This window comes from Pan paniscus, chromosome 6 (assembly GCF_029289425.2).
Source record: "Pan paniscus chromosome 6, NHGRI_mPanPan1-v2.0_pri, whole genome shotgun sequence".
NCBI classification, from domain to species: domain Eukaryota; kingdom Metazoa; phylum Chordata; class Mammalia; order Primates; family Hominidae; genus Pan; species Pan paniscus.
Window position 1 is genome coordinate 101638583 of NC_073255.2, and position 25548 is coordinate 101664130.

Sequence of the window (25548 nt, forward strand, 5' to 3'; positions counted from 1 at the left end):
CAGTCTCTTTTCAGGTTACAATCCTGGTAATTTAAACTCATGGCTCCTAAAAAGGATCAAAAAGGGACCCTGGAGACAGACCAGAAAGTATATATATTATTGTCATCCACTTCCATTGATCAGAAGCAAGAAATGTACTCAATCCAGCTGTAAGAATTTGGAGTCATTCTGTGTTTCCCAAAAGGAGAATTTGATGAACATCTAGGCAGTATGTGGAATATTATCTCCTGCTGTTATTTTTTTTTTCAAAATTATCAAAAGGATCTCAATATATAGTGTGACAAATGCTTATTAAAGATTATCTAATTAATTAAAGAGACCATCCATCTTCACCTCTCACAAACCGTCTTTGAAATAATATCATTCTTCCAATTTCCTAAAAATAAAACAACTTTTCCATTATTCCTAGTGACATCAATTTTCATTTTGTGTACTGCTCTCTTTGAGCATATCATTGTGAACACTTACTTGGCCTTATTGCTTAACAAATGATCTTGCATTTGGGGAAAGAAGATTTCACCTTACTTTCTTCTGTAAAACTTCAGAGTTTGCAAGTGGGAAATTCCTAGGAAAAAATGCATGCCTGTTTAAGGATAGATTCCTTAACCCCTTGCTCCTTTTTCTTCATTACAGGGAATAAATAATTTTATAGTAACAGTAATCATCAACTGTTTTGATTTGCCATGACCAAAGCAAGTGCTGGACAGCATTCAGTCCCCAAGGTTTTGAGTAATATGGGAGTATCCTTTGGAAATGATTGCTAGATTTAGTTTATCTTACTCCCACTAGAGTCTGAGGTCTGGGAAATGCCAGGGATTGAGTCACCAATCAGTCATCATTATAATTTTGAGATCTGAATCTTTGTTACTCCCATAAGACAGTAAAGGTCACCCGCAGAGTGTGAATCCTCATAACTGCAAGTCTGTAAATTACCTTTAGTGTAGGGCCTTAGAGATATTGACGGAAATGGGAGCATCAGTCTGGTTCTAAATCTGTTCAAACTTTCTGGTTTCTGTTGCGTATTCTAATTATGATTCAAACTTCTGTATTTTGGCTTGTGGAATGGAATTCCCAAGAATTTCTCAGTTTTCTGGTAGCAATTACTGAATACCAGCAATCCCAAAGTAAGTAAGTCTGCTTACTTGCAAGATCCCAGGTAGCACCTAGGGAATCAGGACTCTCTTGGTGGCACAGGGCAGATATACCCTAATCTTGGTTGCACTGAACTCTTCTCTTTCCAAAGGACTCTTATTTCATTGCTTACTCCTGAGACTGGTGTAAATACATAAATGTGTTGGTGTGTATGTATATGTATGTGTGTATGTATGTGCATGTGTGTGTGTACACCATTTTTTCAACAGATTGAAAATCATAGTAAAAGGGTACACTCGGGTTTGGTCTCAAATGATTACCTAATCTTAGGCCCTAAATTCCAGAAGATTACTCCCAAACTGTAATAATTATAAACCAAAGAGCTCTGTGTTTTTCTCAATATGATTAAAAAGACTCCAAAAAATAAGTAATTACCAAAAAGTATAAATTTTACTGACATTTCTTTTAAAAAATAATAAAGGGAATGGCCATACCAATCTGGGCTGGGCCTAAGAGAACAATTGCAGATACGTTAAGTTTTTCGATGCATGATTAGATGCTTATCAAAAATGAGAAATGATAGGGTTTTTATCTTTTTTATTTTTAAGTGGAAGGTTTTAATATTATCATTTTTGCTATTTTCACTTCTGGCTTTTTAACTTTTAACTGATGTTACATACTTTAATACATCATTTTACAGTGCAGGTATATGAGACTTGTATTCTGAGACTATGAAAGCTTTTAAACCTAGCTTTACTAGAGATCATAATATACTTAGTGATCTAGAATGTTTCATAAAAATAAAATTCCATATACTTTTATGTTTGCAAAATGCATAGAATTTTTGCAAATTCAATTATATGCATCAATTTATCTTCTAAGAATTCCCTATCTTGTTAATATAGCAGTCCCTTAGCCTCTGTGGGGGATTAAGTCCAGTACCCTTGTGGATACCAAATTTGCAGATACTCAAGTCCCTTATGGAAAAAGGCTTAGTATTTGCATATAACCTATGCACTTCTTCTGTGTACTTTTAGTCATCTCTAGATTACTTATAATATCTAATACAGGCCGGGTGCGGTGGCTCACACCTGTAATCCCAGCACTTTGGGAGGCAGAGGTGGGCAGATCATGAGGTCAGGAGTTCGAGACCAGCCTGATCAACATGGTGAAGCCCCATCTCTACTAAAAATACAAAAATCAGCCAGGCGTGGTGGCGTGCGCCTGTAATCCCAGCTACTCAGGAGGCTGAGGCAGGAGAATCGGTTGAACCCGGGAGGCAGAGTTTGCAGTGAGCTGAAATCACACCACTGCACTCCAGCCTGGGTGACAGAGTGAGACTCTGTTTCAAATAATAATAATAATTAATAATAATAATACCTAATAAAATGCCAACACATCACATCATTCAAATGGATTCAGTGAAGTACTCGGTGACAGCAAATTAAAGTATTGTTTTCTGGAACTTAGTATAATTTTTTTTTTTTAGTATTTTCTATCTGCAGTTGGGTTGAACGCATGAACATGAAACCCACAGATATGGAGGGTAAACTATCTGTCTACCTCGCCAGATTTAAAAAAAAATTGTGCTGGAGTATCACCGTACTTATGGACTGTGATGGCTTTCTGCATCTATGAATGGAATCGTCAATATCAATAGTATGCCATTAAATAAGACTTCCTTCCACACCAATGAACTTAACATTGGCTTCTCTTTAATGCTAGTAAATCAAAACAAAATGAAAGCGATTTTCGACGTTTATATCTGTTGCACATTTTTAAGAATACTGATGTCAAAAGCAACATATTTCCTAGAGAAATACCTTTTACTGGGAAAGTGTGGCCATGGCATAAGAGTCTATGTTAATATTATTCTTTCAAGTGTTTTTAATGTATATAAACATGACCTTTTATTGACTCATTTAAGACTCCTAATGGAAATCTTATAGAACATGTTACAATAACTGATCTTTAGGGATTCAAGTTGGTAATTACTCAACTAAATAAAGTGATTGCTTTTCTAATCTGCTCTTGTAATGTTTAGTTAATATGTTCAAAACAAAGCACATAGTGACACTATTTCTTGTTTCCTTTTTCTTATGAGACTCATGGGACTATTAATGAATTCCAACAGAGCTATTATAAACTGGATCTTATAAATGCATTATGTTTGAAGTTCTGTGCAAATATCACAAATGTGAAGCAGAGAAAACATTTTAAAATATTATTCTAATATTTCAATAGGCGGAGCAATTTTTAAATACTCTGAGAAAGAGCATGCTTCCTCCATGATTTTAAATGTATAGTGGAAAGCTGTGCATCCCCATTAGGCCAAGAAAGCATAAAATACTCCGTTTGGAAACAAAACCATCACAGATACTCTTCTTTCCTATCTGACAGAGAGACACATTCTGGAGACTTCAGGTATCAGTACAGAGTGCATATTTCTTTTAATAAATATTCTGGAAATATATCCTCCCTGTCACTGAAGATCCAATATCAAAGTAAAGGCACAAGTTGGGTGAAGCTGAAGAGTTTTGGCTCACATAGCTAGAGTGGAAGAACCCCATAGGGAGGCTGTGAATGTATTCTGACACTTGTTCAGAGGTACAAAAAATAAAATAAAAAGTTTGCTTTGGTAAACTCCAGACATATGGTGACAGAGATAAAACATAATATTAGCTTGGTGCAAAATTAATTACTTTTTTTGACATTAATTTTAATTAAAAAGTAATGAAAAGTAATGGCAAAAACCACATTTACTTTTGCAACAACCTAATAGCAAGCACAGGTAAATATCTATAATTTGACTCCCGAGACAGGGGCTTTCGCTCAGGATTACTCTGGAAAATCTGGAAAGTTACTATCAGTGTATTCTCTCTCAGTACTACTGGCTCAGGGAACCTAACTGTCATGTTTCCAGGGCTTTGGGCTCTCTTCTCATATGTGTTTTCATAAGAAATCTCATTTACTCATGTGATTCTTATTACTACATATAAACTCATGGGTTGCAACCTTTCCCTGTCTCTGAACTCCAGACTATGCCTTTTTATTGCTGTCTCACAGTACTTCAAAATGAATATGCCTAAAACTGAATTCCTTGTCTTCATGTCTTCATCTCATTAAGCACCCCGCCACTTGTTCAGCATTCAGCTTTCGGCGTCTTTTATACTACTTAACTCTGAGGGTAGCAGAGCCATGTATACAGTCACTTAAGTACAAAAAATAAATTAATGAAGAAAAAAGTTCAAGACTGTAGAATTTTTAAAAAGTGATTGTTTTGGTGTGTGATAAAGATATATTGTATTTCTATAAAAGATGTTCAAAATTTATGGACAGTGCAGAGATTCTAAGATATATGAGACAATCTGTTGATAAATATTAAACTAATGCACTTTAATCCCTGCCAAAAACCTGTTCTTGAAAGTTCTCACCCTAATATAAATTCCAATGTTTGCCTCTCCAAAGCAAGGGCTGACGGGCAGTTGACCTCCTTGGCGAGACAAGACTTTAAGCCAGACTTCTATCTTCAGATAGGATTTTCTAAAGCCTTTCTCTTTTCTTTTAGCATGTGAAGAATCAAGCCTGGAGGGTTCAACTCAAAACTTTCTCCCTTAGTATGGAAAATATACAATTGAGTTTAAGGCTTTCTGTTTTTTATTGGCAGGTGGTTATAAAGTGCTTGAAGAAGCCCATTCTGATCACAGAGATTGGTGCAGAAAATAGGAGTGAGACAGAGATGAAGAGGAATATTTAGTATTCACATGCATGCAGCCAAAGTTTGTTCTCTGGGTGTTTATGGGAGTATAGCATAAGGTCTAAGATTAAGAGCCAGTATTATGTGTGCTTAACATTTGGGGAAAACTGAGAGGGACTTGAATGACCTAACGTCAAGTTGCCCTTCCCACTCTGCTCCTGTGGATAAGGTCCTGTAGCCAAACAACCCTCCTTATCACAAGGACCAGGCATAGTTCCTGCTTATTTCTGAGTATCTGGCTTCAGTCTTCCTGCCAGATCACCAAATTATTCAAATAAAGCAATCATGCTCTCCCACTGGAGTCTGGTGGCACCTCACCCTCTTGACATTATAAAACCTGCCTCCCATGACCTCTCACAACACCCCCAGTGGCCCTGTATGGTGTGTAGGATCCTTTTCCACCAGGCTATGAATCTATGGAACTAATAACCTGCTGTCAATCTCACCTAGTCAGTTTTGGATATTATGTATTCAGCCATTCCCATAATCTTAGGAGGATCTCTCCTGTACCAAAAAGATGAAGAGGATGGTGGTGGCTGGGCATGGTGGCTCACGCCTGGTGAATCACCAGGCCAGGAATTCGAGACCAGCCTGGCCAATACGGTGAAACCCTGTTTCTTCTAAAAATACAAAAATTAGCTGGGCGTGGTGGTGCGCACCTGTAGTCCCAGCTGCTCGGGAGGCTGAGGCAGGAGAATTGCTTGAACTCGGGAGGCAGAGGTTGCAGTGTGCCAAGATTGGACCACTGCACTCCAGCCTGGGTGACGGAGCAAGACTCCATCTCAAAAAAAAAAAAAAAAAAAAAAGATACAGTGGTATATATGTCTGGGAATTCCACAAGAATACAGAGTCCTGCCTGTTTTTATTTAGGGCTTTGGAAAGACATCCCTGCACCAAGGAGAAACAAAGCATATTAGAGTGAAGTTGGTGGTAAAGCGTGGTGAAACACAGAATCCCTAGGTGACATGCAAGGAAACGAAAGCTCCTCTGCTACCCAATGCCTTGCCCATAGTACAGTTTTAGTATTTAGTACTTATTGATTTAATTATTGAAATACTGTATGACATGCTGTAAATAGAAAGGAAAGGAAATGACCAATGTTGCAGATTTAGGAGTTGAATTAGGAGAAAAGACCATAATGGAACAGCTAACGACAAAATCAAAGAATCACATGGAGGTTGGTGTTGCGGGATTCACAGGCAAAACCACATTGGAATGCACTTCTCTACCCTTTTCAGTAAATCACAATATGGTTACTTCCTTCTTTTTCTTCAATCTAAAATTCTTTTCTCTTTCTGATATTATCATTGGGAACATAAAAAACTTTGTGAGAGGAATGGAGGCAAAATACTTCTTTGAAATTGTCTCTCTGATTTTCTTTGCCTTTAAGGTCTTTCCTTTCCCCTCTCCTCATCTCTTTACCGACAGCCAATGGAAAGACATTTAGCTGGATTGGTCTTTATCCTCATTTTACCTGATGGCGTTTGTTGGAAACTTTTTTGGTGGGGGTGGGGAGTGTTAATTTTATATTATTATGTGTAAGTTATTTTTCACTATCCACTTTAAATATAATTAGATAACACTTTTTTAAAAGCCAGTTCCAGCTTTGCTAATTCTTTTTTTTTTTTTTTTTTTTTTTTGAGACAGGGTCTCACTATGTTGTCCTGGCTGGCCTTGAACTGCTGAGCTCAAAGAATCTCCTCGACTCAGCCTCCTGAGTAACTGGGCCTGCAGGTTTGTGCCACCAGGCCTGGCTGGCTTTGCCAACTTTTTAATGTACTATCAATTCTAGAGAAGTATTACTATATAACAAAATTTAATAATAAATATAGCTTTAAATTTTATTCATCAGAATTTTGAGCATGGTAAGTGTATAGTTATTTTCATATGAATTTAAATATTAGATGTTGGAGGAAGGATAAGATCAGGAGAAATAACTAATGGGTACAAGGATTAATACCTGGGTGGCAAAATAATTTGTGCAACAAACCCTCATGACCTGAGTTTACTTATGTAACAAACCTGTACATGTACCCCTGAACTTAAAATAAAAGTGAAAAAAGTTAAATCTTTATAAAAATTGGGTGGGGTCAAATTGACAAGAACTTCATAACTATTTTAATATTTTTATAATCTAGGCTATATAATTTCCTAGACTATCCATGGAAGTAAAAGGAATGCCTACTTTTTTTTTTTTTTTTTTTTTTTTTTTTGAGACAGTGTTTTGCTATTGTTGCCCAGGGTGAAGCGATCATGCAGTAGCATGATCTCGGCTCACTGCAACCTCCGCAGCCAGGGTTGAAACGATTCTCCTGCCTCAGCCTCCCAAGTAGCTGGGATAATAGGCACCCGCCACCACACCCAGGTAATTTTTTTTTTTTTTTTTTTTTTTTTTTTTTTTTTGTATTTTTGGTAGAGACCGGGATTCACCATTTTGGCCAGGCTGGTCTCAAACTTCTGACCTCAAGCGATCCGCCCGCCTCGGCCCCGCAAAGTGCTGGGATTACGGGCATGAGCCACTGCGCCTGGCCCCTACATTTCTTAACTTAGGTATAGAGAAAAAAATCCTTCAAGCACGACACAAACTCACACATACACAAATGCACACACTCCTGCTTACAAAGTAGATATTTAATTCTCTATCATTTACCAAATTTTTAAATCAAAGTCAGCATTATTTATCCACATCTTATTAAAGAATTTAGTGTTTGATGGAAATTTGGGGCAATAATTATATTTCTACATATATTATGAAATAAATTCAGTGAATATCATTTGTTTTCGCATCAAAAACTGTCAAAATTAGCTTTTTTCTTTGAATAAACTGAAAACAAATGGTTACAGATCCTACCATAACCACACGAGACTGCTTTTGTACATATAGTGTTATCCTTTGAGATCCCTAAGTTTCTACAAACCACGTCATATGTACATCAGTGTGTTCTGAAAGGAAACGAAATTAAAAAAAAAATCCATGGAGTATCTAACTACGCTTCTTGTTAAACAATCACTGTTAGTACAGTATGTAATTTTTAAAACAGTTGAGTACTTTTCTTAAAAATGTCAACTTTTGAAATTATTATATGTGGAGCCATTTTCAAGTAGAAGCTGACCTTGGCAATTCTCATATGGTCCTGCCCTTGTCTGATTTTTTAAAAATATAATAGTTATTTTCTTTCTTTCTTTTTATAAATTTTTGAGACAGGGTCTCACTCTATCACCCAGGCTGGAGTGCAGTGACACAATCACAGCTCACTGCAGCTGTGATCTCCCGCACAATCGATCCTCCCACCTCAGATTCCTGAGTAGCTGGGACTACAGGTGTATGCCACAACATCTGCCTAATTTTTGTATTTTTTAGTAGAGATGGGATTTCATCATGTTGCCCAGGCTGGTCTCAGGGTCCTGGGCTTAAGTGATCCTCCCACCTCGGCTTTCCAAACTGTTGGATTACAGGTGTGAGCCACCATGCCTGGCTTATAATAGTTATTTTAGTACCTGTCTAATTCTTTGCAAGCAGGGAATTTTTTATTTGCAAGCATGGGTTTGTATTCATATTTATTTTCCTGTGCTGTGTAATACTCTTCTTGACACACAGTAGCTTCTCAATATATATTTGTTTGTATTGAATTTGGTTTATCGACATTGCAAGTTTGAAGTTATGGTATTTCCGGTTGTCTGTTTCTCATATTGTAGGAGAAATAGAATGAGACTCTCACATTTATCACAATAATCAAGGGACTAATCAACTCTTGTTGCTAAGGGATAACACCTGCTGGACAGACTGGTTAGCTTAAAAATGGAACCAAATATTTTTGGGGGTATTTTATCTTGTGTTTAACAGGAGGATACATATAGAGAAGGCTACTCGCTTTTAGATCATGTATCTTAATTCACATCACTGTCGTTTTTATGTGATTAATATTAAAATATAAACTGTCGTTTTGTACATTATATTGACAGACTCATCAGACTTTTAAAGATTATATAGTTTATTTTGATATTTGTAGAAAAAGTGGAGTCTAGTAAAGACTACATTTTCATATTTCAAGTTTTAATTAATTGCTAAGTGCTTTACTTATGAATTTTATGAATATTTTAACCGTTTTCTAAATTTTTTAATATGTGCCATAAAAAATTGATTTTTTAAATCTTGATGCTCACATGGTTATCATTTAGATTAAATCAATATTTTTGTTTTTTATATCTAGTGCATATTTTAAAAATATAATTATTCTTGCTACTCCTTTTTTAAATTGATTTTACTAAATACAATATATTTAAATTATATACAAATCAGGTAAAGAGGTGCCTCAAAATATGGATGGAAGAAACTGAAAACCTTTAGAATACTAAATTAATTGCACATTTATTTGTGACAACAACTGTTTATAATATCATTGGTAGGCATAAAGAATGTCACTAGGGCCTCCCCGCAGTGCAGGCCAGAATGGCTAATGACTCCCATAAGAAAATGTTTCTGAAAATAGTAATTCACTTCTGCAAGGAGCTAAAGTAAAGAAAAACTAAGACTGTATATTCTTGTCTGTTTAATTGCCTTTTTTTCCCTTTTTAAGAAGTAGCTGTAAAATAGTGAGTGAGTTTAAGAGAACAAGCTAATTTAAGAAGGAAAAAAAAGGCACTTGGATTGAAATACCTTGAATCCCCATCAAAAATTTTATTATTTACATTCTTTTTCCTTATTTGGTGACCTTCAGATTTAACTATTATAGTAAAATCCTACAAAAATGGGAAAGTAGCAATAGGAAATTACTACTAAAATCCTTTAAAAGGTAATAGAACCTCTCTCACTATTTTTTAAAACTTACAGTATTGTTTGATTTTTCTCATAGCTTTTCTGTTGGTCTGTGAGGAGTGTTTTGTTTTGTTTTTTTCTTCTTCCCCTCCTTTTTCTTTCATGCTCAAAAGCAGTGTAACATATGCCAATTTCCACTCCACCTGCCTTCCTACCTGTGGTGATATCAGCCTCCAGGGCTATAGTTGCTCCCATGAACTGCGCTTAGACTGTAGAGACATCGTCTCAGAAGTGCTGATGCCATATTCCATCACTCCTGAAAATACCAGAGAGTTATACTACCACCTTGTGCCGTGAGTTTCACCCAGCAAGTAAAGTGAAAGGAACTTTTTGAGATGTTTTTATTTTTTCTTTGACCTCATCTGTGCTTAGCCACCAATCAAGAACATGCCATGAAGACTGGACAAGAGGAAATTCTGAGCAGCAGATAAAATTCTTCCACTCACCCTAGCCCATGTCCATTGCTTTTTGTTGGGGGTAGTCTTCCTTCCTGTAGGATAAGTAGACGTTCATAGGAAGTCCAACATTTCTTCTTGCAAACTGAATCCTGGTGGACTCCATGATCATCCTTTTACAGGTGCTGCGGTGTCTGACTACTGTGATGGTCAATTTTGTCTGCCAAGTTGGTACAGCTGCTATAAGTAAAATTGTTTAACTTCTGCAGCTAGTAGAATAGAGTATATGAAAATGATGTAAATTATCATAAATTTAATGAGAGTCTTTCTTGATTTTGACTCAATTTGCCTACTGCTCTCTCAAATCAAGATATTCTTTTCCTTTCTCTTGCTCATAACACTTCAGCAAATACTCAAGGAGTACAAGACAGTGCCATACAGCTCCACACAAAGATCTACTAATCCTAGAAAGTGGTAACTAGCACAGGCATTCTTATTGTTTTAGAAGCAGAAAACCTCAGATCTGTGCAAGAATATGCAAACATTACTGGACCAGTAGAAATCTAAGTGATGGAAACTCACAACTTTAACATCTGAAATGAGAAAAATCATGGGTTAAGATGAGGAGTGACCATTTTCTACAGTCAGTTTTATGTTCTAATGAAGATTAATACAAAAATATTCATAGTGTGTAGCATACAGGGAACAATGAGAAAAGATCATCTATACTGTCTTTCATGAAGATAAATTTTTTACAGTCATTTAATTATTTCAAGTTGACACTATTTTCTGAATTGGGAAGCATTGAAAATGTATGTGAAACAGACTGTATTTTTTCTAGTTCATGTTATCTATCTGCCTGAAAAAACTACCAAACACTATTGTCTAAAATGATTTATACAAATAGATGTATATACAGTCTTCTTTTAGTGTTTATAAAGTCCTGATTAAGGAATACCTTTTCTTACCTGTAGGTACCTGGACATAGAACTTAACTAAAAATTATAATCATACACTTTTATGCACTAAGTAGCCTAAACAAGTTAAGAAGTTTATTTCTAGTGCCCCATGCTAAATTGCTACAGTAAACTAACACTTGTTAATGAATTCATATGTTCAATATTTTTTTCAATGTTGTCAAATTACTGGGGGTGATGGATATTTATGATTACAAATAATTTATCACATTAATGGTATTAAATATTGTTTATGTTACTAAAAATGTAATTTATAATTTCTTACAAAAATTTGTTTATAATTACCTACTCACTTTCTTAGAATACTGAATACTGGTTATAGAAGATCTTTTGTCTACTGAAAGGAAATAAATGCAGTATTTACGATAGTATACACTCATGTATGTGAAGACAACACTAAGTGAAGGTGAGAGGATCCAAGTTTGGAGAAGCTGAGACAAAGCTGAGTTGTTGTGTGTACGAAATGGAGCAATGTATAGAGATGATTGGTGTAAGATCGTTACTGGACAGAGAAGACTAGAGTCAGTGACTCTGGTGTGGACAGAGGAAAAAAGGGTGGTGGGGTGCTCAGACAAAGGCTGCAACAGAGGATCCCAGAAAGAGAGGTAAAAGGAGACGTTTGGGGGAGGTAAAATGATGTCCATGTGTTGTGTTAAATACCCATTTTATAATTAATGCTTATATAGCACTTATTGTATGCCAGGCCCTATCCAAAGATTTCACATGTATTTAGTCATTTTAGACAGTAGTTATCAGTCACAATAAACCTATGAGATAGGTAAATTATTTCCATTTTATGGATGAGAAAACTGAGGAGGATGAGGCCAAGGTCACTCAGCAAATAAACTGAAGAGGCAGGAGTCCAACTTGAGTTCTAGAATTGGCAGGGCTGACCTTGATGCTATTTTGGGTTTGCTTTTGGGAAAAGAAGAAAACTGTGATGTCCTGATACAGTGCTGGCACATGATGGAAATAGAGGCTGTTTTCTCACCCCAACCATATCTTGGTGTCAAGTACATAATAATACAAAAGAAAGATTCATAGATGAGCTCTTTGTGTTATACTTATTTAGGAAGTTTAATTCTATGCCAAATGGCTTGCTGTAACCTAAAAAAAAAAGCATTGTTTTTTCTAAATCAACTCTAAACTTGCTTTCGGTTTTATTATGCTATGCCTTGAAAAACTCATAGTGTCTCTTAAACATGCACAGATCTGAGCAGACACCACTTTTAGAGAGAGTCAACTTCAATGTAGAATTAAGATCTGATTCTTCCTGTTGTGTTCCTTTTTATTATTAAATAAGCTTATAATGGGTCATAAATATATTGGAAACTAATTGGTTTTAGTATCAATTAATTGCCACAATATTTATTTATAATCCATTGCTTTATTAAGTTTGATCCTTATGATAGAAATCTGAGATTATTTTTTCTTTTATTAAATATTAAACCATAATTAGCCAAGTTTAGTCCACAAACATGTGCTTACCTATATTTCTTGCTTTCCCTGGAGGTAATAAAAACAAATTATAGTCAATTACCTACAATCATTTATTTCACAAATAAATATCAGAACGTCGAGGCTATGCCCACAGATACTTATTCTGAAAAATTGCTCTCTTAAAAAAATAAAAGTATACTATAGGATTTGACAGGTTCTAGGGGCTAAGATTCCTGCAATTATTTTTGTTATTTTTCCTTTTATCATTCTTTCTTCATCTTTTCTTTTAACTCCCTGGCTAAATATGATATGATTTGGAAAAGTTAATTTATTCTCCTAGGAGACAAACTCTTTCAATACCAAACTGAAGTTCAGTGTCACTCAATACTGACTAGCACAGGGGAAGGAACTCACTGGGAACACCATTTTACAAGAAGCTGACTGCTGAATGGAGCCTATGTAATCGGATGGCAGATGTTGTAAGTAAATCATTGGGATGTCTACCATCAGCCACCTGAGTATTTTTCAGTTGCCACCGAATAGCCATAAATTAATGGAGTGCTGAAAAGTCTGTCGACAATGTCACATGCCTGGAGTGACCAGGCTTTCATCTTTTCTTAGATAAACAAAATAAAGATCAATCATAATATGATTAGCAGTTTAAAGGGACTGCTTTATTTTTTAACTTGAAAAATAAATGGAGTTTATCTATATCGAACTTTGTAATGAAAATATCCTGTATCCCATAAAAATTTGTTAGCTGTCAGTCTCTTTGTTCAAAATAACAGTTAAATAACAAAGATCTATAAAATGAATTATTTCTTAAAAAGTCAGATTAGTTGCTCAAACTAAATGCATGTGTTGTGTAAGAAAGCAATATATATCTGCAAAATTTAAGCTCTGCTTTTAAAAAATAAAGTGTAAAATGCAAGCTCTGTTTGTAAATTAAAATGACACAGTCCATTTTGTTGATGTTTTTACTTATTCAACACTCTAAGGGCTTTAGTTGTATTTCCATTATACAACAGAAAACACTCCAGGCCTTAGGTGTATTTCCATTATACAACAGAAAGAAATGACATTCTTCCACCTTCTTATGACTATTAGGAGTTTGTTTTCCGTTTTTATAGCTCAAGACACACCTGTGCTGCTACTCATATAAGTTTAATATATTACAGTCATAAAATGCCTCTGATGGTTGGAATTTGGTTCCCAAGAGATTATCTAAATACTAAGTTTCAGAATTTGTTTAGCAGAGGTTGCTGCTGCTCCTTCAGCACCACTCTCCTTGTCCTCTGCTGTTAGCCCCTAGACTTGTTCTAGTGGGATTAGCCTCAAAGGCCCAATAATGACATTAAATTATAGGCCCAGGAGCAGAAAACTGTTTCAGCCATCAAATTTGCTTAATATTGGCCTTGCCTCTGTTTAGTGTTATGCTACTCTTGAAGGCTGCCCTACCAATGAGCAATTCCACCGAGCCAGGAAGAAATGTCTACTCTTTGGTTAAAAACATTCTTTCTGTGTTATTTTGTAGTTCTAGTTTCTGCACTGTTATTTGCCCTGGCACAGACCTTCCTTTCAACTCCCTGAAGCACTTCACTTATACATTTCTTACAGCATTTCTCTTACCTTGTCTTGCATTATAGTTACATTTTTACTTATGTTACTGAATTATTAAGTGTTAAGATCATAGAGAGAAAACAATGTCTCTCACTCTTCTCTCTAACTTTTTGTGTACTCATCCCAGAGCATGAATTAAATGTTTGTGACTTTTGTTTGACTCTTGCTTTGGTGGCTGAGTGTAATTTTGAGAATTTCAGTTTTTAGGTATTCATTCTTTTTGTTGTTCTAACTAGATAATTTTTTCTTTTCTTTCTTTATTTTCCCTTTTGCAAAATGATTACCTAATTTCAAGCCTAGTATTTTGTAAAACAGCCTGTTCTAAAAGGTTGTTCTAATGTGCTTCCCAACAGTTTTGTAATAACCGTGCCTATGTGTCATTGGACAAAGTAAGGAAAATAATGCAGGTTTAATGGAAAAGCAGACTCCTGATGCCTCACAAAAGATGAGGAATGGGGACTCCTCAGTTATGAGAAAGCAAACAGGAGTAGAATTAGCTCCAGAAAGAAGGATCTTGCTGTAGTAGAAAGTTAAGAAGGTTCTGGACATTAATTTGGCTTCCACTTACTAAATAAAGCATAGCAAGTTTAAATATGCCCTCTTTCTCATTTATGAAATGTATGTAGTAACATGTACCTTAAAAAGTTGCTATAAGGATTAAATCTGATAATATTCATTCAACCCATTTACTGGTGGCTTTTTCACATGGCAGGCTTTGGTCAATGGTTCATTGTCTGAACCGTCATGATCAGTTATGGGCCAAAAAGGTTTCAGCTGATATAAGGTCACAGGTGATAGTGCAGAAGGGTTACTATCATAGAGGACCCATAGATCAGAGAACTGAAAATGCTTATCTTGTTTAAAAAATTGCTTAAAGAGCAAGTGCTATCTCTGGTCAATATGTATTCATTCTGAGAAAGACCTTTATACTAATTGGGGATTTCCAAAATAGAGCTACAAGAGTGGGACTTGATGTGGTGTATGTGTATTGTGGATATTGCAGAAAGAGAATGTCAGAAAAATGAATGCAAAAATGCCTTTCCAACATGATTTTCTATGATTATACATATACATGCATATAATTTACTCTGCATTTTTTTTCCAACAGCAGCAATCTTCCAACTCTTCATACACTAACTGGATGTCCAGCAATTCAATTCAATTCTGACACTAACTATCCAGAGCTAGCATAAACTTCACAGGTTAAGGACTCAGTCCCACAAGACTACTCCCACTTCAGATGACAAAGGCAAGTCACAGTCTCCTGTACTTTTGACCAGCTGCTTATAAACCAGGGATTCCCATGATCCCATTCTCAGGTTCAACAATTTGTTAGAATAGCTCACAGAACTTAGGAAGGCACTTTACTATTACTGATTTATTGTAAAGGATACAACTCAAGAGTAACCAAATAAAAGAAGTCCATAGGGCAAAACATGCCAGGAGATGTGTGAAGCTTCCATGTCTTCTTTGGGCACACTACCTCCCAGTACCTTGTGTTCATCAATCCAGAAGCTCTCCAAGCCCCATTGTTTAGGAGTTTTTATAGAATTTTCATCATGTAGGCATGATTGACTGTTAAGTCAATTGCCAGCCCCTCTTTCCTCCTTGGAGGTTGCAGGGAATGGGGCTGAAAGTTCCAAGTCTCTAACAGAGGTTCAGTCTTTCTAGTGACCATCCAACCCATTTACTGGTGGCTCTATCACATGGCAGGCTTCGGTCAATGGTTCATTATCTGAACCACTGTGATCAGTTATGGGTCAAATACGGGTTCAACTGATATAGGGTTAGGCCATGCTGAAGTTATTGAGGGATTTGACAAGTGTTGGTTAATTAGAACAAAATACTCTTCTATCACCCAGGAAATTCCACAGGACTTAGGAGCACTATCTCAGGAACCTGACACATAAACAAAATGTATATTTCTTGTTATGTCACATCTGCACACATGCACACACACACGCGCACACACACACATGCATATGTTGTCATTAGAACAGGTCTAACAATACAAATGTGATTGGTTCTCATTTTGAATTACAAAGAATAAGAATGTCTAGTTGGATTCATCAATGGAGAGATAGAAAACAAGAAAATTCTTGAGAATTCTACACAGGCACATGTGAAGAACTGAGCTGAAGACAAAATTTTGGAGTAATCAATATATAAATGTAATTTTAAACCATGAGACTTACTGAGAAAATTAAGGGAACTAATACATGTAAAAAATTGAAGATACAGGAAGTGAGGCCTAAGACATTCCAGCTTTAAAGAGGATCAGGAACCAGCAAAGGTAGACTAGCCAATAGAAACCAAAAAATGTGAATGATTGTATTTTCCTAAATGACTGCAACATTTCTCATTGCACCTGCTCATCTTACAATGTAACTTTGACACTCACTCCGTGAAGAGGTGAGTCTCTGTTTTCTCCTCTTATACTTGCCAGGGGCTTTGTGACTGCTCTAAGCAATAGTGTCAGTGGAAGTGATGTTGTGACTTCTGAGGCTAGGTTATAAAAAGGATACAGCTTCTACTAGGCTTGCTCATTTGGGTATTCTTACTCTGGTGAAGCCAGAACTGATATGGAGCTTGAGGAAGCTCAAACCAGCCCATGTGGAAAAACCACATGGAGAAACCCACACGTAGAGGAACTGAGTTTCCCTGTCAACAGCCAGCATCAACCTTGCAAGTGATTTTTGCTCACAGCACTTTCGTTTGCAGTTTCAGACATTTCAGAGTACAACAAAGCCAACTGTGCTGTGCTTGCTCTGAATTCCTGACCCATAGCATCCGTAGATGTAATAAATGATTGTTTTACAGCTCTGAGTTTTGGAGTAATTTGTTACCTAGTCATAGTAACTGGTACCACAAGTTGGCCATAAGGAGATGCTACCCAGACATCTTAAATAAAAAAAAATTATATAGATTAAATACTTTACTTACACAGAAAACAGGTTGTATAGCAATTCCAAATAGTTATTAGTTAATCACTATGCAATATTTCTTGAGATCCAAGGAAGGGAAGGAGGCTAATATTAATAGTTTTCTATTCATTCATTTATTCAATCAACATTCATTAATTCAATATACAAACATACATACACATACACAGAGATATATACGTATATATAATAAATACATAAATACACACACACATCATGGCATGGCTCTCAGCACTTGGGATATTAACAGAGAACAAAACAGGCAAAACTATCTGTTCTCATACATGGTGCCCTGTACTAGAAACAGTGAGTAGAAGACAAACAAGTAATATGCGATCTGTCAGATGGATAAAAGTCCTAAGGAGAAAAGTAAAACAAGAAAGAGAAATGAGGATTGCAATGAGAGGAGAAAGCGGTAGAGGGTTGTGACTTTACATAAAGTAGTTAGCGGAAGCCTCTATGAGACGGCAAACTTTGCAGGGAAAGAGGAAGGAAGCCTTATGTGTATCTGTAGGTGGAGGAGATGTGTTCTGGGCACAGAGAATTACAATGGAAAAGGTTGAGGGCTGGAACAGAGTGAGCAAAAGGCAGAACAGCAATATATGAAATCAGAGAGGCAAGGCAGGGCACAGGCAGATGGATGGTTAGTAACGATTAGGCTTTTCTGGTTCTTCTGTATATCCTTTGTTCTTTTCTTTCTCTCTCATTGTTTATCATTTTGTACTTTGAGTAACCTGGGATGTCTTTGCAAGGTTTTGAGGGGGGTAGCATGGTCTGACTTACATTTTAACATGCCAATTTGGCTGCTGTGTTGAGAATAGTTTTGGGCGGAGGGGAGGCAGGAGGAATATGGAAGAAAGAAGGGTCAATTTGGAGGCTGTTGTGATAATCCAAGGTACAGATGATTTTAGCTCAGACCAGACAGGCAGCGGTGGAGGTGGTGCGAAATGGTTTATGTTTTTGGGTGTATTCCAAATTATCTGTACTGGATTAAGTGGGGAATGTGACTAAAAGAAAAGAATTGAACATGATTTCCAATTGTCCTGAACAATTAGTAATATAGAAGCCTACTTACAAAATGAGGAAGACTGTAGGAAAAATAGATTGTGGAGAAAAATACCAGGAATTCATTTCTGGACAAGTTTAACATGCCAATTAGACATTCAAATGGAAAATGGAACAGTCAGAAGTAAGAGTTTAGAAATCAATGGAAAGATCTGAGCTGAAGATAAAATTTGGGAGTAATAAATATATAGATGTAATTTTGAAACCATGAGACTTACTGAGATAATTAAGGGAATTAATACATGTAAAAAATTGAAGATCCCGGGAGTGAGGTCTAGGACATTCCAGCTTTAAAGAGGACCAGGAACCAGCAAAGGTAAAGACTGGCCAATAGAAACCAAAAAAGTGAAATCCACCAGGGAACTGAAGAAATTGTTGCAAACAAGAGGAGTAATCAACTGTGACAAATGTTTCTGACAGGTGAAGTAAGTTGAAGACTGAGATGGACCATGGGATTTAGTAATGTAGAATCATAACTGACTTTGACAGATGCACTTTTGGTGAGGTTGTGGGGTTTATAGACTAATGGACCTGGGTTAGAGAGAACCTAATAACTGGTATTAGAAAGAGTAAATGTATTAATAGAAGAATTTGCTATAAAAGGGGGATATAAAAGTAGTCTAGCTGGCAGGGAAAATGGAGTTAGAAAGTTTTGATTGTTTTTAAAGATGGGAGAAATAATAGCATATTTGTATACTGAAGCTTTTATAATGATGACCTAGTAGATCCAGTAGAAAGGGAGATACAGAAAACATAGGCAGTAGAGAAAAGAATTCTAGACCCGTGTCCCTGAAGATGGAAAAGCAAAAGTTCCATCATAGACATAAATGGGATTTGTCCTTAGATAGAGATACAGATGGTTGGTCTATGGAGATGGTAGAAAGACAGAGTTAGATGGATGCCAACAGAAAAGGGGTGGATTAGGGATTAAGAGCCTATAGACCTTCCCTTCCTCTGGTTCAACTTTCTCAGTGAGGGAAGCAAGATCTTCATCCAAGAATGGGAATGGGGAGGTGGCACAAGAATTTGTAACATAAGTGGATGATTTAATGAACTAAAAAAATGTAGTAGAATTACCAGGCAGGAAAAGGGCCCTCTCTAGGTTGGTAGTCACAAATTTAAAGTGAGATAATTCAACATTGTGTAAATTTATTTACTATAATTCTTGATTCTTGATTGTGTGTTTTTCTTTTTGAGACGGAGTCTCTCTCAGTCGCCCAGGCTGGAGTGCAGTGGCACGATCTCGGCTCACTGCAAGCTCCGCCTCCCGAATTCACGCCATTTTCCTGCCTCAGCCTCCCAAGTAGCTGGGACTACAGGCACCCGCCACCACGCCTGGCTAATTTTTTGTATTTTTTAGTAGAGACGGGGTTTCACCTTGTTAGCCAGGATGGTCTCGATCTCCTGACCTCGTGATCCATCCATCTTGGCATTCCAAAGTGCTGGGATTACAGGTGTGAGCCACCAAGCCCGGCCGATTGTGTGTTTTTCTAAAGCCATGTTCAGCTGTGCAGGAATAGCCGTGGAGAAAGAAAAGGGTTATATTTAACCAGGCATGCGACTTTTTCCAAACAAGGATGGTAGAATATAAGAAGTGAGAGAGTTACAGATTTTCACAAGGAAAGGATTACAGTGATTGCCACAGGATTCAAACTGGATTAAACGGCCAGAGAAGCCATGAAGGGGGCTGAGGAAAATTAAAATAGTAGTAGTATCAGTGAGTTGAAGACATCAGTACTTTTGCAGTCAGGAAATCAGAAGAGAACTGGAAAGAGGTAGTGACCAGCGCTGGGGAATGTTTATTATTAAAACTATGAAAGTGTACATCTACTGACAATAAAAGGCCTAAGTCACTACCATGGAAATAAGTGACTAAGGTAGAATGGAGGAAGAGGTCATTGGAGGAGAAGAGTTGAAGGAACTCCAAAGCCAAAGAACTAAAAGCTTAACCTGCCTAGGTATTAAAATCATCCAGAAATGTAACAGGAGTCATTTTGGCCTGAGTGATAGTAAGCCAGGAGTAAAAATCTTCAAGTAATGAGTTATGGTATCCAAGAAGTCAGTAGATTCTAAGGTCCCAGAAAAGAGGTTTGAGTGTTTTTGTGTGAAAAGAGAAATTTTGTGTGTGTCTGGGGACAGGGTTGGGGGTAGGGTTCAACAATTGTGAGAGACAAGAGGAGAGAAAAGGAAAGAGGATACAGGTCAAGTGCTGTGTGATGGAAGGGCCAAGAGAACACCCCCATCTGTGGGTTGGCCAACAAGGGTTTCGAAGAACATAAGTGTCTGATTTGCCTGTGGCTTGCTATCCACTGAATTCTGTGACCCTGTCTCTTATGCTCACCTTTGGAGTAATGTCAACCAGACTCATAAATGTTTTGTGCATATATTTTAAAAATGTTAATATTATTTTGTGGAATTTTATGAAATTACTCTCTTCCACATTTTTATCATCAGAGGAGTGAGTAGAGACTAACAGAAAGATGGAAGCAGCCAGGCGAAGTGGCTCACACCTGTAATCCCAGCACTTTGGAATGCCAAGGTGGATGGATCACAAGGTCAGGAGTTCGAGACTAGTCTGGCCAACATGGTGAAACCCCATCTCTATTAAAAAATAAAAAAATTAGCCGGATGTGGTGGCGGGTGCCTGTTGTCCCAGCTACTCAGGAGGCTGAGGCAGGAGAATTGCTTTAACTCAGGAGGCGGAGTTTGAAGTGAGCCGAGATCGCACCACTGCACTCCAGCCTGGGTGACAGAGCAAGACTCTGTCTTGGAAAAAAATAAATAAATAAATAATAAGATGGAAGAAAGAGGCAGAGGAGGCCAAGAGAATGTAAACCTCCTATAAATTCAGATAAAGTTTGGGGAGTGCTTTGGAGGCCAAATTTGGGGTTGCAAATTTGGTGGGCTGTAAGAGGGGACTTTTAGTCAAGTTTCCTTTACTGTATTAGGAAGCTAGGAGCAGATATGCCCACGTATCTTTGCTCTATATCTGTGTATGCGGTATCCATGTTATAATTTACCTACAGCAGTGTTTTTCAGCTTTCTAAAAAACATTGACTCCCTGTGAAACCTTTGTGCACAATTTTTTCCTAATTACCCCCACTCCATGAAATTGTAACACCACTGATATAAGGTACAACTGTTTGTGTACTGGGATCTTTTGGAAGGCCGCAGACCATTGTAGGATCTAAGATTTTTCACTCTACCCAAGAACCAATTTTGCCCCTTTGAAGGTGATATTGGTTCCAATGAGCAGTAGAATGTAGAGATATAAATATCTATATGCTGAATTTTTCAGTCTGGTGTTCTTTTTACTATAATTGTATTATCTTGCTCAAGGTAAACTTACTGCTTTCTAGAAATATTTCTTTTGGGAAAAATGATCTGTCACCTTTCTCAAATCCTGTGCTACAAAGTCATTTTTTTTTCTTCATACCTATGTCCAGTAAGGATTTCCCAGTAGATTTTTCCAAGCAATTTAATTCCTTATTAGTGTGGCTGATTCATGAACACTTAAGCAGGTTTCCACTTTCCTTGGGGGTCCGGGCACATGTTAAATGGTTTTGTATCATTATGGACTAATCCTTAGTAATAAAACATGATCCCAGAACAGCTGCTTAAATGACTTGGCCTCCTGGTACACATTTCAATTTTTTTAGAACCATAAATCTACAATCATTTGTAGCAAACATTCTCTCCACTCACACCAGATGTGGGTGGAGGAATAGGATGGGGATGAAGAAAGTAAAGGTAAATAAAATAATTGTGTATTTTTGGTCTTTTGTACAACTTGGATTTCCAAATTCCATGTTCAATGTATCTTACCATCCCCCCTTGGTGTCATGAGTTGAGGTAGAAATTTCTATCTGAATGTCATAGCTTACCTTTTATTTTACCAAGTACAGTGATATTGTGTTATATAACCTTACACATTTCTCAGTGTGTGCTTGTATAACAGATACAAATATGTTGAGTATATATATATGTATACATTACAGTTACAAATACACGTTTGGAGCTAGAATGTCCATTAAATACATAAATGTTTAAAATGTTTATACATGTGTGTGTGCCTATCTATCTATCTATCATCTGTCTATCTATCTATAATGTATTAGTTGGCTTAGTCAGCTAGGGCTGCCATAACCAAATACCACACACTAAGTGGCTTAAACAACAGCAATTTATTTTCTCACAGTTTTGAAGACTGGAAGTCTGAGATTAAAGTGTTGCCAGGTTTGGTGTCTCTGGAGGACTGTCTCCTTGACTCGGAGAAGCGCCTTCTCACTGTGTCATCACGTGGTCTTTTCTCTGCATGCGTGCATCCCTGGTGTCTCTGTCTCTTTTTGCAAGGACACCAGTCATATTGGAATAGGGACCCACACTAATAACCTCATTTAACCTTAGTTTCCCTCTTAGACGCTTTCTCGAAACACAGTCACACTGGCGCTTAGTGGTTTAGCATATCAATGTTGGGAGGGCACAATGCAGTCCAAAACATTTATTTATTTATTTGTTAATTTAAGACAATAGCACTTTTAGTTACTGTGAGTTTGGTTACAGATGTATCCAATACAGTGACCCTAAAAATGGCAATACAGTAACTTCATACACAGGAACCATGATATCAGTTTGTATCTGGAATGTGCATCTAATTTATAGTATGACTTATATTACTAGAGCCATTAGAAAGATGATGCAGTGATATGTACTTAGTAGTCGTCATGTAATTATTATAATTATTTCCAAGACTAGTGATCTCTAAGGCCAGGGATAGTTTTTTCCTGACGTAGGCATAGGTCTTAGTAACAAAAGAGTAGGGTGAGAATAGACCAGCTCTTCACCTTCTTCTTTAATCTATTGTTTAGCTTCTGATTAATGAATATTGATGACAACTATACATTTTTCTTGATATGAGCAGGACAATTGAAGTTTAGGAAGCACTATAACTATTTTAGCACTTGAATTTATTTTTCTTTTTAAAAATCAGTATATCCAAAGTAAATAATCTACCCTTTCTCCTGTCTAAAACATTAAATACTTAAAGAAAATATCTGCATGACAGCAATATAAAGTGTTAAGCCAATCCAGATGTTTAGATCTCTTTATATTGGATTTGACTTAAACTAAAACTTCAGTAGCATAAACTTGGCCTTAAACCATAGCTATACATACCATTATATATTGTCCCCCAATTTTGTTTTTATAAAATGGCATCACATTACAAGACATTAAAGGGCAATTTGCCTGTTTTCCCCTATAAATAACATATTGTAACCATTTGCTTTTCAGGTAAATTTTTTATAGATCTAACTAGTTTTATAAATGTAATAGCTACATAACATGGATATTGTGTAATTTATTCAGTTTGCCTAATAGTGATCATTACTGTTTCCAGTTTTTGTCACTCCAAATAATGCTGCAGTAAGTACTATTATAATATAGTCTAATTTACTGTTATATTTATTTCTGAAGGTCAGAGTCTTAGAAGTAGGACTGCTTTTTCAAAGCGTATGTGTCCTTGACAATTTATTGAAACTGCCAAATATTTTTAGAAAAATTTTTCCACAAACTTTATATACATACACTTATCTCAGCATATTTTTAAGATCATCAGTTTCTTACATCTAATAAACACTTGCTATCATCAATTGTTTTAAATTTGTCCATCTAATTAATAAAAAGTGGTATCATGTCATGTTGGCATTTTTATTTCCCTGGATCGGATATTATTTCGTAGATTTATTATTCATTTTTACTTTTCTGCTCAACCTGTTTATTATGAAACCTATTATCCCACTAAATTTAAATGCAGCTTTTATTACACAGTAAATGCATACATATATACATATTTGGAATTGTTTATACGCTCTATTCTGTCCCACAAATTCATTTGTGGTGTTGTGGATATGTATGTACATGTGTCTGTCCAATTCTTTTGATCATAGTAACCTGATAGCATAATTTAATGCTTATGATTTAGTACCCTATAATAAAATACGTTTCCACTGCCAAAATGTAAGAAAAAAGTAATTATCTCATCTGGAAGATTTATTTAAAGTATGGTCATATTATAGCCTTAATTCCTTAGGTACTTACTTTGATGCTTGAGGTCTTCAATGAGGGTGATATGCTCAGGATAAATGGGAAACTCCTTTCCTTCAGTATTTAATATGGTGGTATTGTGAAAACTGCTGCACTTAATTTTACAAATACAGTGTTATAAAATGCCATACAAAATAGGTTCATTTAAGCTAAAACATCTTTCGATTATGACCTAATACATTTCTGCTTAAAAATTTAAATACATTTGTTTAAAACAAATATGTGTATGGCAACATAAACTTTGAAAATCAAAGCTCCATTTCAGCCTAACAGAAAAAGAAACATTCTTCCTTTCCTATAGAGAGCAGCTGTCATGTTACAGGCATCTCGTTCTGTTGGGGAATTTGATGATGGCTTTAAGAACCTTGAAGTTTCCAGAGCAATTTAAATATGATCTTTAATGACTTTGGAGTGGATTAGCCCTTGACCTTTCTGTTCCCATGGTATTTTTCTCATCTAGCTTTGACATATGTAAAAGAAAATTGTGCTCTTCAGATCACTTTGAAACTTCCAATTATGTCAAGAGGCTTAACTTGATTTTTGATTGACTTATAATGGCAAGAACTGATCTCTGGAGGGGGTAACAGATGCAAATCAGTGTTCTTTAGGACTCTATTTTGTCAGCTGTAATTTTCTTAATACTAAAAGGAAACATTTAAAACTAATAAATTTGTGATGTGATTTATGTTTATGTAATTTTGGAAAAATATATAATTGATCTCTCAAAGAGTGCAAATTAGATTCTTTGGTATGATTGTTGTTCCTATATTATTTCTCATCATTTCCCATTTGCTTTTAAAATCCATATAGAAGGTATATTTTCATATGAACTTAATTTGGGATAACGTAATAATGAGGTTAAAACCCACTTTCCAAATTGAGTAACTGACAAAAGGAAGCTCTTATAAGCAGAGCTTCAGATACAACTAGAAGAGGGGGTAAGCAGATACCTGTATAGAAAGCAAGATGAGATATAGAAGAAGACATGTAGAAAATCTCAAGGTGGTTAGAAGAAACATGAAATAACCACTAAAATAGTCTGTGCTTTAAATACAATAATGTCTGTCTTATATAAACATTGCTGTACAAGAAAAAGAGCATTTTACAGAATAGATATACTTTAAAAATTAACTTTATAACTTAATTATTTATGTAAATCTATATAGAACGAGAGTCCAGACTAGGAAAAAATAGATAATTCACATTAAGAATGTGGAATTTGAAGGTATTGATGGATAGGATATTTTTGTTCAAATTTATAACTGTCGAATATGATTCTAAATGAACTATTCTAAATGAAGTACAAATGAAAAGAGAGACATTGTCATTTCCATGAATG